This window comes from Ambystoma mexicanum, chromosome 12, assembly GCF_040938575.1.
Source record: "Ambystoma mexicanum isolate Mex_15411 chromosome 12, UKY_AmexF1_1, whole genome shotgun sequence".
Taxonomy (NCBI): domain Eukaryota; kingdom Metazoa; phylum Chordata; class Amphibia; order Caudata; family Ambystomatidae; genus Ambystoma; species Ambystoma mexicanum.
Genome location: NC_090936.1, coordinates 17,720,129 through 17,736,327, shown reverse-complemented (window position 1 = coordinate 17,736,327; position 16,199 = coordinate 17,720,129). Strand labels below are relative to the sequence as shown.

General features: G+C 44.0%; 1 long non-coding RNA gene across 1 annotated transcript in view; it reads left to right on the top strand.

Moving 5' to 3' along the window:
* The window catches only part of LOC138513182 (uncharacterized), a 964,728-nt gene that overhangs the window by 290,801 nt on the left and 657,728 nt on the right, over positions 1-16,199 (top strand). Inside the window, exon 3 of the long non-coding RNA XR_011281724.1 lies at positions 10,912-10,957. This is a non-coding gene — a long non-coding RNA (uncharacterized lncRNA). The remainder of the gene's footprint in view (positions 1-10,911; positions 10,958-16,199) is intronic.

Sequence of the window (16,199 nt, the reverse complement as noted above, 5' to 3'; positions counted from 1 at the left end):
ATCATCTAAAAAAGTACTATGCCAAGATGGCCGCCTTGGTTGTGGAAGGCGGGGCTTTATACAGAGCCTGCCTTCCATTTCCATGGCAGCCGCAAACCAAGAAGGAGGGAAGCTGCTCTGGCAATGGCGGAAGGCACCGCCGCCACAATCAGGTAAGTGTAGCCAGGGAGCGAGGTTGGGAGAAGTTTAAACAAAAACAAAACAAGGGAAGGGTGGCTAGAAGATGCGGCACATGAAGGGGAAGCCACCTGCGGGTTCCATGGAACACGGGCCGAGATCAGAGGTTTCAGCCCACGATCCGCTGATCCTGGTTGGCTGCGCCCCCTGCCCCAGGTGCTAATATGCAATCAACGGACTGAGGGAAGGTTGTGCATCCCTTTCTTCCTACCCGTTGATTATAAAAACATTCTAGTCTTTTAAATTACAACCAGAGCCCCAGGAAGCCTGGCATGGCAAGAAGAGAGCCCCGAATGTCCCAAGAGGTGACAAAGAAAGCCATTTCATATTTTAGTGTAAATATTGGGAGACAAATCTTAACTAAGGTAAATGTTAACTGATAAAAAGAGAACCACTTTTGTCTAAGTGAGGGTGTCTACAGTTCTGTATGGTCACAGGAAAGGAGGATCAGGGCAGCCTGGCGAAGCCTAAAAAGAAGGCCGCAGAAGGAGCGACAGGTGCAGATCTGCGGACTAGGCGACACCCACCTATAACCCTAGACGCCAGGCTATTGAAAAGTATCAACTACTTCTTTTCTGTTTTATTGAGCATTTGTTACCCACTTTGTACAACTGAATCGTTTTGCTGCTGTCATGCTGGAGCGGGGCGCTGTCTCGCAGACTAGCTGCCACTTGCCAGCCACTGTTATTCCCAATAGGAGCGGGGAGGGAGTCAGATACATACATTTCCCGCAAATGGGAATGACAGTGGCTGGCAAGTGGCAGCTGGTCTGTGAATAAGAGTCCCCCTGCAGGCCTGTCACGTCAGCAGCTGCGGGTGCAATGCATTGATTCTGCCTGGTGAATGACGCGTCATCACCGCCTTGTGTCCCGCAAAAGGATCTCACAACGTTGGCCACCCTACCTCAGACTGCTATGAGGTTTTTCTCTACCATGTGCGCTAACAGACCCATGATGGCAGAGTGGGGCGGGGCTAGGGCAGCTAAGATTGCTTTCCCACTTTCCTGCCCGCCCCACAGCTCTGTCCAAATGTGCGAGAGGCCCAAGTACCTAGTTGGACTGTCCACTGTGGCAGTCAGGTGGTAGCTGCCCTTCTGCTAGTGGGAATGCTGGCATCACTGCCCCGGCCCTGTCCTTAGATAGTGCGGGTAGTAGGAAGACACCCAAACTACCACCAAAACTGCTGAAATCGACACATCCCACACAAGGGCTTTAGAATGTATGATGTTTTTAGGTTCATTTGTCCAAAAGGCTGATTTGGTTTTAAATGAGCATCTGTCCATGATGAGTTCGGTTTAGGCTTATATTTAAAAAAAACGGGAAAAGCTTCCATCGGTGATTAGTTCAGAATCTGGCGTCACATTTTAAAATCTGTAAAGCACCGTCAATTCCTAGCTTCGGGGTCACAGTCTTATCCCCAAAACGGGTGAGCCTTGGGCACAATCAATTCAGTGTAACACAACATCGAGCTCTGCCGCCCAGCGTGTCTTTGGTGTAAAGTGCCTGCAAACTTACTAGGTCTCTTCTAGGAGCTTTTAGACAGATTTTCAGAGTGTCACAACTTTCCAACTTGAAAGCAGCATCATTTTCGGAATGTGCTGAGTCAGCAGACCAGGGTCAAGATCACACAAGTCACGTGGGTGCAGGACCTTCCTGGTGCAAAATATAGTTTTTTTCAGTGAGAATTTGTCTGGCACTAAGGCCAGGATTGCGATCCCGCCCCATGTGTTGCGCACCTTTCCGTCCGTATTTTAAAGCAAAGATTGAGTTCATTGAAGAGGAGTTTTAATTATAGTTCTTGAAGCATTTTCACGACCATCAAACAGGCTTTCTAAACCACCCGAGGCTTCATTTGGGATAGCCGCAGCGCCTGCGCTCTAAAGAAAGAAATCACTTAACAAAACCCATCCGGCGAGTTTCACACTATCTTTAGATCTCAGCGATTCCGTCGGAACATCCTGGGAGCCCTCCTGAGTAGTCTACTTCTTTAACAAAATGTTTACTCAGGCCTCTATTTTTGTAAGATGAATAGACTAATTCACGGTGTAAGGTACAGAAGTTGTTGCATTTAAGTGACGACTTAAAAGAAATGCGATTATAATTTGTCAAAGGCGAAACGAAAGATGTTATTTAAAAAAAAAAGTACACACAAGCAGTGAGTGTTAAACTATGCGATAATATGAGTGAAAGGTGTGGGTCGCATCTTGACTGCCCTCACGAGTGCATTTGCAAAGTAGTTGCACCTCCTACATAGCTATCAATGACAGGGGCACTTATCTTTGGTTTCTGTCAATCGAACATCCGTTTCTTATACAAAATCAGGACTTGCTAGATTTACACTTTCGAATACCCTTGCTTCCACCTGGCAGTCAGTGTTCTCAGACAGCCATCTTTGTTAAGGGCAGTACCACATGCACATGTCTGCTTATTGTGGGATCCTGCGTTGGTGCTCTTGAAGAAGTGTGTCTCTGTGGCATTCTTTCACTTCACCACGAAGTCTCGGCGGATTGACACTTTTAGGAGCTGTTGTATATCGCCCAAGCATCTGCGTGTGCTTTCAGCACTAGCTTTCCTTTTGGCAGTTAGTAATCTCTGATGGCCATCGTTGTTAAGGGCAGGACAGCGTTCATATTTCCTCCTGGGCCTGTACTCCTCCCAAATTGTGTTTTTGTGACCTTTGACTTCACCAAATGAGACCTAATTTTCATGATTTGTCAAGCTGGATCAATTTATTATTGTTACGAGCGGTCACGGCTATGGGCTGTGGACCTGGTCGCTATGGCAACGTTGGCGGCGTCGCTCTACTGTTGGTTTATCCTCTTTCAAGATGGCGCCTATAGTGCAAGGCACCCTTCTAGGTATCCAGGCCGTTTCCGAGGTTGACACCCCTCCTACCTTCCTGGAAGAAGGATTTCAGTCTCTGTCTCCTGCATCGCCGCGCGTTGCTACTGTTTATTGCAGCTATGCTCCGTAACTTCGGACTTTAGGTTTAATTTCCCAAACTAATAGCATTGCTAGCCTCACCTTCCTTTTCAACTTCTCTTGCCTGTTTCAGGATTTCTCGCTTGCCTCTCGGATTCCCTGCAGCGGTTTCCTCCAAGCAAGTCACTTCGGGCTTTCAGAGGTTCTGTTCTTATGTAGGTTTTCTTTCTTAAAGATCCTTTCTGTCGGCTTTGTGCGGCGTGATACTGAGATTAACCTTTGGCTCTTTCAGCAGTCAACCAACGAACCATTTTCCACGGAACTACAGTTCCCAACTAGCCCCGCGCAATCCACAAAGAGTCTCCCACAACTTCCTAGAGAGATCTTCAATTCCCGGTTTATTCCAGTACGTTTAGGGCAGAACAAAATCCCTTTTCCTTCTCCTTTCTACCCTACTCTAACTTATCCCATATCATTCTGTCTCTTATCAAAAGGGCACTTACTTAGCAGACGGAGCGGGTCTTCTACTCATTCCATCTGTCTTCAGGGTTCTTTAAGAGGTACGCCTTCTGACCCAAAGGCTCTTCTTTCTTATTTAACTTATTGCTCTAACTGTCGTATCTCTTCAAAAGTCTCCAGCCATCCCCAGAGTCAGCGCTCCCTGCGTTCCTCCACGCTCCATCTTCACTCCAGCCTCATCTGGATACCAGCAACAGCGCTCTCTAGCTTCACAGGGTTTTTTTCCCCATGAGGGTTTCCCAGGGTCTTTCTCCCTGTACCTGTCATTATAGGCATAGCGAGGGAGCTTCAGGTGAGCCTTCCATTCACCTTATCATACCGAAGAAAAGGTCAGTGATGTTTATTTCGGTTATATTCAAGTTGCGACTGTGAAAGCTCTTTAGTTTCTAACGTGCTCCTAAACTATAGTACTTGGATAATTCGTATTGGATAATTGATAACAATTATCCCATATACTGTCTGTGCAACTTTACTTTTGAAATTATAGCTTACATCTCCTCTAACGAATTCCGGCCTCTCTGAAAGCTGGTAATCCCAGCTCATCACAAAACTAAGGACATTCTACCACATCACTCCTACCCTGTAGAAGCTGCATTGGCTACTCCCTTGAGCACACAAGACAGCTTGCATCACTTACGAAGCACTCACAACCAAAACACTTCTCTACCTGGCTGAGAAGCGCCCATTTCTTGCAGTGAGCGCGCAGCCAAAAGGACATCACCTCCAGGCTTCAGGTAAAAAATTGCAAGCGAGGGGAAAAAAAACAAGAACCACCCCTTTTCCTGCTAAACACCCGGTCTCTGGAACAAGTTAACCATGCAGATAGGATGGGTCCGCCCTCCTCTTACACTTCAGGGGGGATATGAAGCCCCTCCATTTCAAAGAACATCTCACCAATCGCTGATATCTCTCAGCCCTAATTCCCCCGCATCCCGTATCCATCCTATGCCCTCTGCTGCTCCCTCACCCTTACTTGTAACCCCCTGGCACGTCCCCTATGCACAGTGCGCTGGTGCTTCCCAGCAACGGTTTGTGCTTTATAAATCCTACACATACAAACCTACATACATACATACACACAGTGAGGTCTGCCAACCTGAGCTTTCCTATACATTTATGATATGGTCCATTTTCTAAATTGATTTTTAAATTGGTGCCTATTAAATTAGTTGCAACTTTCATCTTTCAGTATGAGGCCATAAGGCGTACAGCCATTCCCATAGGCGATCAATGCTCAGTGCTGATCAGGGGTGTTGCTAGGTCTGGAAAAGTTCCAGGGCGAAGCTGATATTGGGAGTATCGGGACTCGGGGCTGGCTAGCCTTTTGGCTGTAGCCCCTAAGATTCTATCCGGGGCTACAACCAAAAGACCCGGGGCCATAGCTCCTTCAGCCCCCCCTAGCAATGCCTCTGGTGGTGATTACTAGAGTTCAGTAGACGCATGAAGCCATTTTTCTGGAGCCCTACAGCCAGCACTGCGCTTGGCAAGAGGATGGAAGATTGGGCAGTTTGACAGTGGGAGTTTGTACATTTATTTGTGGCAAAGTGTGGACAGTATTGGACACATGAAGAAGTCCGCCAACTACATTACTAAATGTCATTGTGATGAAGTCTTTTTATATTCTTAGGCTCAGTTATTGGTAGCGATTCATATCTGCTCCGGCACATCTGGCGGAGTGAGGTGTATGAACACAAGTTGGATGTCTGGAGTTGTTGAGGGCAGAGTATGAGAAAGTTACTCTTGAATGTTTTCATTTGGGAGGAGGGATGTATTTCACTCTTTCAGGAACCTTATATTTTATTATTAATAATAATAATAATAATAATAATAATAATAATAGAGTATTTGCTGAGTGTGGATCTAGCTTTTGGAAGTTGACGGTCTGAAGGAGGAGACAGACCAGGGTTTGCCATTTTAAGTACTACTTTGTTAGAACGAATAAGAAAAATGCCTTACTTTCCCAAATCTAAGGGCATACCTACCTAACATGACTACAGTAGGGTGCTCGTCATCCGTGTTAAAGTTCAAAGCAAAAGTCTGTCCTTAGTCCAAAAAGAAATCTACGCTGACCCTTCCACAAAGACCAAATGTCTGAAGACCAGCTGTAAGAGGATTCAATTCAACACTACAGCTAAATCAATGCCTAGTCTGGGATACTGAATGGAAACCCTTATTAATATATCTTTATGTCCAGTCCATGCATTCTGGATGACTACCCCTATATAACACCCCTCTCTTGGAATCCCCCTGACCCCGCTGAGCCAAGAAGTAGTTCTGTTTTGCAAGTTTAAAAGGTTTATTTGATAATTTAAACAATATATATATATCACACTTTATAATAAATTAATAATTGAATATCACACTTAATCTGAGCAGTAATCAATAATGGATAGTCCGGCACTAGCACACTTCTTTATAATCAATGATGAGTGGTTATAGGATGGATAAGATAGCAACACTGGTAAATAGGGACAGAAGAATAATGTGGTAGAGAATGCTTTATAGGGTTCAGATGGATGCAATGTTGAATGAAAATGCAGTACAGAAAATACTCAATATGATTTCACCAAAACAATGTAATCACTTTTCTCTGGCAATCCCCTCCCCCCCTTTTTGCAATGCAAGGAAATGGAAGGAAAGCACACAGTTCTCAGAAATGCAATCAAATGTAATTCAGTTCACCCCAGCAAGCTTAGACTACAGAAGCTGGAAACACAGGCCCAAAATGATTTTATACGTGCTGGCAATGAAGTGAAAAATATGCTAAAATGCTTTTAATTCCCTCTAGAGGTTCAGGGTGAGTGATATCTAGTTAATATTAGTCCAGGCTCACTCTAGCAATGATTCAGGGATGGTTCTTAAGAGGCAAACGAATTTTTAGCAAGGAAACTGCTGTTTTCACACGTGGAGAAATTTGCAAATCGCGGTAAATTCGCGAGTGCGTTTTTCGCGATTGCGGCAAAAGTGTATGGAATAGGAATGCGGTTCTAGGTTCGTTGAAAAGCTAAGATTCTAAGCTTTCAGAGGAAAGTTACTGCTCTAAGACAAACGGTTACGGAGTTATGAACGATTTTGTGAAGGTTGTTTTTCGGATTTGAAATTTTAAAGTTCAAAGTGACAAGTACAGCTTGCAACTAGAAAATGACAGGTGACAGCTAGGAGGCAGTTCTACTTAGATTAAAATAGATTGAATTATATTATTTTAACTAAGAGATTGGTTCTGCAGAGTCTGCTAGGTACTCACAATATATTTTTGAAATAAATGGGCCTCGCCACGGATCTGGTCAGGTTTTAGACTGGACTCTGGTCTGGTCTCGGCACTTCACAGTGATCTGGGTCAGCTCTCTGGTTCTGCTAACAGTGGTCTGGGTCAGCTCTGCTCTGCTGGTCTAGCCTCTCTGGATTCTGGAGATTGATGGATTTGAAGTCTGGATCTCTGGATGTGGTATGGTCCGGCAGAGCGCGTTGCAGCAAATGGAATTGAATCTCCCTATCTGTCCTGACTGTCTGCTTTTATGTGTTTTGAAAATGGGTGGAAAGGCTAGCTTCCTAGGCCCTACCCCTCTCCACTTGTCATTGGCCACTTCCTCCTCTTCCCCTTGATTGGGGGAATGAAATGAAGTGTCATCATGATGAGGTCTGTTTATGATACAGAGAACCCACCCCTGTCAACTTTACACACAATCTATATTTGATCCAAAAGACATATTTGCACAGGTACACATTTGTTTAAAATTACATGCACCCATCACATATCACAGGAGGTATACCCTGTCCAAATCTGCTCTTCCTGGGAGCTTGCATTGAGAAATGGCAACATATTTCACTTTTTGGTCAGGTTAGCAATATCAGATTCTTACTCAAATTTATACACATGTGCGCAAGGCATGCAGGCATTAATTGATGAAGTATCAGACTTTTCACATGCATACATTTTAAGTAATACCCTCTTAACTGCTAGCTTGCCCCCAGATCATACCACCGGTTCTAAAAACCTCTTAAAATGTGGGCAGAAAAATCACAAGAATTATGGTATCATTTAAATAATTTTCACAAGTCCGTACTATGAGTTATTCATCTTTTTCTAAAACCATATTCTGGCTACAGGGGTGTGTCTTTTCAGGTCACATGGTACAGAAACAAGTCTTTCCACTTTCTTCAAGCTCAGCCTCTGTCTCCAGTTTCTCCCCCTCCCAGTTTCTGCCAAGAGGAAGCCATTTTTATTACCCCTGCAATAAACCATCTGCCTGAGTCAGGACAGGGCTTTGTTCAATTTCCTGCAGAGCCCAGGTAATTCAATCAGAGAAGTGTCATATCCCTTTTGGTGGGAGCAGCAAAAGGGCAGCTAGGCCTGGGAACACAGCTGTTGTGCAAGTCTCATCTCCTGTCGGGGGTAGCTGGTGGGCAGAATTCAGTTCCTTAAGCCAGGCTTCAGATAAAATGTCACTTTTTGTTACCCAGTTTTCTGCATTCAAATAAAACTACCAATTTTTACATATGCAGCTAAAATGCTGATTCTAAGTTTAAACTATGACATTTAACAATTGCAACCTATGTGACACTCAAAAGTAGGTCACTCATTTCTTTTAAACATTTAGATTTTTAGTGTCTTTCAGTCCAAATTTACTTAAACTGCTGAAATCCACAACTCAGCCAGTCTTGTTATAAACCTTCAAGTCACTTCAGAATATAACTTTAGATTGTATCCACCTCTCAGTAAGTCTTTCTTTGGCCTGCCTTCAATTATTTCATTCATTTATTCAATTTTACACAAAAAGAAAAAAGTCTGGTGTTGTTTTAAAACGCCGGCTTTCTGATAGTGGCGAGTACTCGTAATGCACCCATTTTTGGGATTTAAGAAAATGAATTCCCCACAATTCTAGGTTGCTTTTGGCAATCAGCATTGCCATTCCCAATGGTTTCAGGCTACTGCGTGGGTAGTCCAATGGTGGTTTTAGGCAGTGACCTTCTGTGCCCATGACATCGGCAAAATGGGTGGCAGCCTATTCTTCATGCATTTCCCTGGGCATTTTCTGGGAATCTCTGGCCATCATGATGTTTTCCATGTCAGTACTGCACAGTTTTTGAGGTAGGGCTCGGATGTATGGGTAAAAACATCCCACACAGCGGAAGGATTCCCTTCTCCTGGGGTGCTTTTCTGCACGTTCTTGTTAATATTGGATCTTCAGATAGCGCTTAGCTCTCTCTTGTATCAAGTCATTTACTTCTTGAAACAGGCTTCTCCACACCTCGTTCTTCAGTTTCTCAACTTCCTCTCTCTAGGTGTTCTGACACTTAAGTGTTCCTCGACATTGTTCTTTTCAATGATAGTTACTAGTCTCTCTTTCTCAAATAACAATTCCACCACTTGTACAGCTTTTTCCACCACTTGTACATCTTTTCTCTTGGCACTTATTAAATTCTTCTGATTAATGGTCTGTTTACTGGGTTCTGGGGGATGTACCCAGCTAGTAATGTCACTCTTCATATTGTCCCTCTATTCCCAGGGGCTCTTAGGCCGAGTCCCTGAATGATTTTCACTACTCTTAATATTGGACCATTCACTGGGGCGAAAAGGCCGAGTCCTTGAATGATTTTCACTCTTCTTAATATTGGACCATTTACTGGGGTGAATAGGCCGAGTCGCTGAATGATATTCACTACTCTTAATATTGGACCATTCACTGGGGCGAATAGGCTGAGTCCCTGGGTGATTTCTACTACTCTTAAAATTGAACCATTGACTGGGGCGAATAGGCTGAGTCCCTGAATGATTTTCACTACTCTTGATATTGGACCATTCACTGGGGTGAATAGGCTGAGTCCTGAAATTATTTTCACTCTTCTCAAAATTGGATCATTCACTGGGGCTGAGTTACTGAATGATTTTCACTCTTCTTAATATTGGACAATTCACTGGGGCTGGGGCGAGTAGTCTGTCATTATATTCATTTTCCTGACTTGGTTAAATATCACTGTCCCATTCGTTACATATGCACAGTTCTCCAGGTCTCCTGCTCTCCCCATTACCGGCACTGTAATGAGACTGCATCAACGGGTTGGCATTCTCCCTCTTCTTGTCTCCACGTTTGGTCAGGACAGCTCTTCTCCTTGCATCTGTTCCTTCATCCGACACACTTTGGTGTCTATGTGTGGTATCAGCTATGAAAGCAATTGTTTTCTCACTCCCCTTTCAGGCCACCACTTTTGTCTCTTGGCTCTCTCCTGGACGTCTCTTTTGGTTGACAGACTCCCACGGGTCCTAACCTTGTGTGCTTCAACTCAGGCACGTCCATGGTGGGGCTTCTCTGTAGCCATACTTGAGTGTCCCTCTGGGGAATACTTGCCTTCTGACAGACTTTCTCCAGCCTGTCTCTTACACTGCACACTTAGGCTGTTTCTTCTCTGCAGCTGCTTGCCAACATGCAAAGCAGCATTCTCTCTCGGCTACCAGCCGCCTCAATCCAGCTGGTTTGAAACTCCCACGTGTTACACTGACATTCTCTGGCTCCTCCTCTTTTTAGAATGATTTCCCGGGGCTTCCCCAGTTCCTCTTGCTAGTCCTTTCTCTGTCTCTGAGTTGTAATTGTCTTGGCTCCTTTGAGTTTCTTTGTCCTGGTTTTTAATAGGCACTTATTTTTCAACCCTTCTGTGTTTTTACTCATCGCACTGTCAGATAGACATTTGTCGCCTGTTGAATCACAATAGCAAATATAAGAGGCTTCTTCAGGTTTCCTGTCAATAGTTTTGATTTTAATAGATTTCTTAGTGAGATGGAAAGGGAGTTCCTCATTGTAATGGGAGTCCTTACCCCCAAAGGAGGGAGTCTCTCCCTGTGTGTGATCCCGCTTGCAGCCGTTCCCTAGGGGGGAACATTTTGTAGCAGATTCACCTCCATAGTCTAACAAGGAAAGGCTCCCCCTGGGGAGAAGTGATCTAATCCCACAATTCATCAAAGAAGTGACTGAGTGATTTACAAGTCATAGGGGAAAGTACACAGAGACAATAGCAGAGGTACACAGGAGTGGGGCTCTAACAATGGGTCTAAGGTGGGCAATTTGGCAGCAAGGCATCTACAAGAAATCTAATCCAATGATCCTGGCTGAAGTGTCATTTTTATTTTGAAATTACAAAGCAAATCAATCTTGCACTATGTTCCTTTGAACAACGATATACCACTTAGCTTTTACAGTGTTTTGTAAGCTCTGTTATCTGGAATTAAATTAATTCTTGGAAAAGTGTGCAAAAGATACTGGGCCATTGAAACTCACTCATTATCTGTTTTGTTTTATAGGAGCAGGACATATAAATACACGGACGGCTTGCAGCAACTCGATCAGGTGAGTCTTCCTTTCAGTCTGTACAACTGCTCCAAAATCCCTTTCAGGTAATCTGGTTCTGCTTCGATAAAAGCCTCTGAATTCAGTCCAGTCAAGGTCAGGCCCTTGACAGATATTTCCCCATTACCTACCTTCAGTTTGCATTCAATCTACTGCTCTCTTATCAGATGGGCTCTCTCACTTCTGTTTTCATAAAACTTCCCATACGATTGAGCTTAAATACCCAGCAAACTCCAGTCTTAAAGGATTGTTTTCTTAAATTCTGGTTTCATGTACTTATATGCCCCCTGTCATATGACATCAGTCAATTACATACTTTAGGCAGATTCATTCCACAATTATATGAATATAGTTTTGTGTATCTCATAGTTTTAAAAAATCAGGTTTTCATGGGTCTCTCACTAGGAAACATGTGTCCCATTTCTTCCCATCCCTCTAAAATGTACCATTGCAAAGTTATTTCAATATTTTAGTTGCAAAACTTCACATATGAATGGTGGCAGCATAAGGTCACAATAAGGAACACATGTTTATTTTTGTTGTTAGACTTTGAGTAGCCAAGATATTGTATTTTAGGTGTTTCTACTTACTAACAGATTTAAACCCACTTTACCACATTGCCAGCACAATAAGCCAAGGTTATATTTCTTTTTGTCAACCCAATCCCTATTCTCTGCCTCTCATTTGAGTTGAGAAAACAGAGATATAGGTTCCTTTAGGGCTGGCTTTGAACAGTCATTTACATTGTGGCATGTTAGTATACTAGCACGTGATACCCTTAATGACCAGCTTTGCCACTTAGTCAATTATTATTTATAAAGTTAACATGTCGAGCAAACAGATGACAATCTAGAAACACGCTATGTTTTAAGCTAATTTGTGCATTTTTAAGCCATGAGAAATTGGCTCAAAATATTTATTACAGTGTCTGTTTTCCTTTAGATAATTGATTTTCCAATTCCATAGTGAACTGTATGTCACACAGATTCTCCTAATTTAGCAGAGCTGTAAGATTTAAACATAAAGATTCTTTCTTACAGTTTTCTGAAGACATTTGACATTTCTTGTAGAAAAATGTTAATTTACAGAAACTACTTTTCCCATCAGACACTCATTTGATTTTGATATTTCCATTAGAAAACCTGTACTTGAAGATACCTTGCATACACTCTCAGCATACCTATGTATACTTAATATATACATGAAAATCTGTATAGTTTTGAGGCCCCTTCTGTAATTCTTTTCTTTATTCAACAGCTTTTCAATGCATTCTTTGGATAACACGCTTTACACTTTACCCATACATATACAAACTGACAGATAACTTTGCATAACAGTTTGAAGTGTCTTTTGTAAAGTATTATTAAGTGTTAGAACCAATACAGACAGGTAGGATTGGGCCTTTAAAATAAGCAGCCAGGATTTGGAAATGTTACATTTTGTGCAGCTGTTTTGTGCAACGCAATTTTACACATGAAATGATTTAACTGAATACATGCTTCTTCCACATTATTAAGGCGACCGTTCACTAGGAATAGCAGAGTAAAGTGCCTTTTGCAAAGTATTAACTGTTAGAACCACTGTATTCAGTCAGTATTGACCTTTTAGCATAAGCAGCCATGAATTGAACATGTTCGATCCAGCAGTATTCAACAATATAATATGATCTGTGAAATTAATATTCTATGCTTCCTCTGACATTTTTACTTGGAAAAGAGATATACATATTTTCAAATTCACTAGACTCTCTTTTTAGAAAACAATTCAGACATGTCTGGAAACATACTATGGTCTGGACTGCCTTAACTCTGTAAATGCACACATTTTGTAAATAGTGCAGTACTTCTAAATGCTCTGTGTGCAAGCGAACAGGTATGTAGTGTATAGCCTTGGAGGTAAAAATCTCAGAACTGTTTCTTTTCCCTCACTTTTTCTTTTTACCCTCTTATGAAGTTGTGTGTGACTTTGAACATTTGCACATTACTCCATTGCAGCACAATATTTTCTGTACGTAGACTAAAAGGGAGCAAAACTGAAACATCTGTGACTTTTTCTAAAGACTGGTCTAACACAGAGAGACCCCACTTTTTGCCATTTATTTCACCACAAAGTGCTAATTGCATTATAAAGCTTGGGGTATCTTGACCTCATTTGTGGAGCAGCTATTCAGAGTAGTGTACATCTTGGACAAACTTCACCAAGGATTGTGGAGTCCAGGGTAGAATGTCAATTCAAACAATACATGCCAAACACACAGAGTACACTTTGCATAAAGGTTTGACTGTGCTGTGATAATGGGAATTGCATATCTGAGGAAGCACATACTCCTCACAGCTCTCAGGAAAGAACCGATATGTGCCAAGCTACAGTGAAGGGTGCAAGACACCCCGTACTTAGTGTGAGCACCGGGCCTGGCTAAGGCAGTAGTTGAAAAACACCAGACCGCGTACCAACTGCGGGAAGTTGATTTGTAAGGAGCACTGCATCACTGAAGTGAAGTGTTCTTGCTGCCACTAGGTTTACACAACCCATGACCTCTCAAAGGGGCATTTAACACACAAGAGGCAATTTTGTGCATACAGTGAAAAATAACCACGCAGGTAAATGTGTGTTCAACAATTACGTATGTGTGTGACAAAGTTCATGCCAGTTTGTGTTGGCGTTCAGCCATTTTTGGTTTTAAAATATTGCTTTCATTGTTTTTACTTGAAAATTGTAAAAAAGGCTTTTTGAAGATTTACAAGTCGTGTTGGTTATTGTTGTATAGTGCTTGTCTGTGAATGCATGAGCTGAGAGAATGTTGGAGTGCTGATATAGATTGTTGTCCTGTGAGTGTGTGTCAAGTTTCTAATTAATATCAGTTGAAGCTGAGCTAGCCTAAGTGATGGAACCAAGTGGTGTCCCTCAAGTGATCCTATTGTAAGATCCTTATGTAACTAAGAATAAAGCTTAAGTGAGAACCTACAGAAGAGTACAGAGTCACTTTTCAACAATTACTATATAGGCTAAAAAAGGGGGCGGGGTGGTTAATGTGCAATACCAAACGAATATTCCAACATGTTGTTGTGTTTTCTCAGATCTTGGTGCTTGTTCATTTTAAACACACTTCATTATGATGATCTAAAAAACAATGGTTTAATGTTTGTGTTCTTAAAAGTAAACTGGAAAGGGTTTGTCCATGGAACACAGAGGAGACCTTCTTGTTATGTTCAACACACGAGCAAAATTAGTTTCAACATAAATTATAAAATATAAACCAAAAACTGATTTGGTAATCGAATGCCTACAGTACACAAACGGGTTTTTTCTCCATGCAGTGAGCTTTATCAAGGTGATAGGTATGAAAAGAGAAGCATGTGTTACACAAAGTACCATGAACCACATGTGAGTCTTTCATGCAAAGGTTGCTTACAATTTGATAGTGATAGTTCGGTATCGGACGAAAATGTTGATTGAAAAAATAGCTGAATGCGTGTTAAGTGCTCATTTGGCTGTGACTAATATTCTGAAACCCATTATTCCGTGTAAGGGGAGCGGAGGGGGGTGCAGGGGTGTGCCTGGCCCCCCTTGTTTGGTATAATGGGTTCGTGGGTGCAGAGGTGTGCGCTCCTTCCATTACATGGATAGCGTAGACAATGAAGTAGAAATATATATATTTTTTTAAAGGCCCCTCCGGCGCCAGTTCGACCAACGTTAGTGGAAGGGAACTGACGTCTTGGGGATAGAGGGGAGTGGGCAGCACACACAGAAGTGTACCTCTCAAAGGTAAGTAGGGATATAAAGGGCTAGAACATATGGGTTGTGTGAAAAAGTGATCACTGCGAGGGCCGATTTTCGTCTGTCATCAGACATTCGGCCCGCGCAGTGTTCACAGAGATCCGTGTTAGTTCACATGCTTCTACTTACTAGAGATGAGCTCTGAAGTCTTTTGATGTCGCATCGTAGTGTTTCCCGTTTTTGGAGTCCGTAAGACTCCACTGTGGAATTGGTGGATTTATTGGTTGTGGTATTTCCACCCAGGGTAAATCCACCGCTTTATAGCAATGTTTTGGAGGTTTACCACCAAGACCTTGCTGGAGGTGTGAACCCTCCACTTCAAGGTCAAACTCAGAACTCGGCAGTGAAGAAAATATGGGGATAACACCATAACTGTTATGTTATGGCTCCGAGCGGAGGCAGAATGTTGTAGGCCCCTGAGGTAGGCCGCAGTGGCGCAGCTCCAGCCGGAGCGAAATGAAACACGCCACAGAAGACTTCAAGATGGCCGCCGTGGAGGGAGGACGCGTGTGAGCCGAGCTTCGTCTCCCCTCCTGCGCCACAACAGCGGCTAAAGAAACTCTGCTTGCACGAATGACCTAAACAGGCCTTCGAGCCCTTGCAGCGCTCGCCGAGACCTCACCGAGGCAGGAAACGAACGCCCCCCCCCCAGGCGCATCACCCCGAGGACAGACGCATTAAGCCACAGGAAGGCCTTGCGCCGACCACTACTGCCGGCGTCTCCATCGAGGGGCAGCGACCGGACCAACGGAGAGCCCACCCCATCCGACTCACTCGGCGGTGGGGGGACGTCCACGGACCAACACTACGGCCCCGGTTCAGAATCCAGAGACATACCCAGCAAAAACCAGGACCCGGAGGAGAGAACCACCCAATCCACCGGCCTGAGCCGGGTGACGGCGATGCCCACACGCTGCAGATGAGGCGGTGGCGGAGGTTGGGCCCGAAGGCACGGCTGCTCCGTCAAGCCCCCCTAACACCTCCTCCTTCACCCACCTCCCCAGCGACCCGAGCGGCGTTGCCACCAGAGGTAACCGGGCAGGGAGAGCACCTATCAACGGATCGGGGGATCGGTAGTCACGAGTTTCTCCTGGAAGTCCTCCATCGTCGTTGGAGGCCACGGGCACGAGGACCCCTTGCCGCCCCTCCGACACCATCTTCAGGGGACGGGCAACACAACGGACGAGGAATCCGCCGCAACGAGGTGGGGGGGAGACCTCTCCCTACCGGAGTAATAAGCAAAAAGCCTGCTCTGCAACCGAGAGCCCAGATGTCACAGACAAGAGGGAAGCAAAAACAGGCAACCCCCTCGTCCCACACGCAGAAACAGGATCAGAACTTGGTCCACCTCTGGGGGGGAGACAAAGGGAACCCCGACAACGCTGGAGCGCACAAAGCAACGAGAGGTACCCCGGGAATAGACGCTCCCCACGTCGAGATGGCCACAAAGGAAGACCTAAAATCG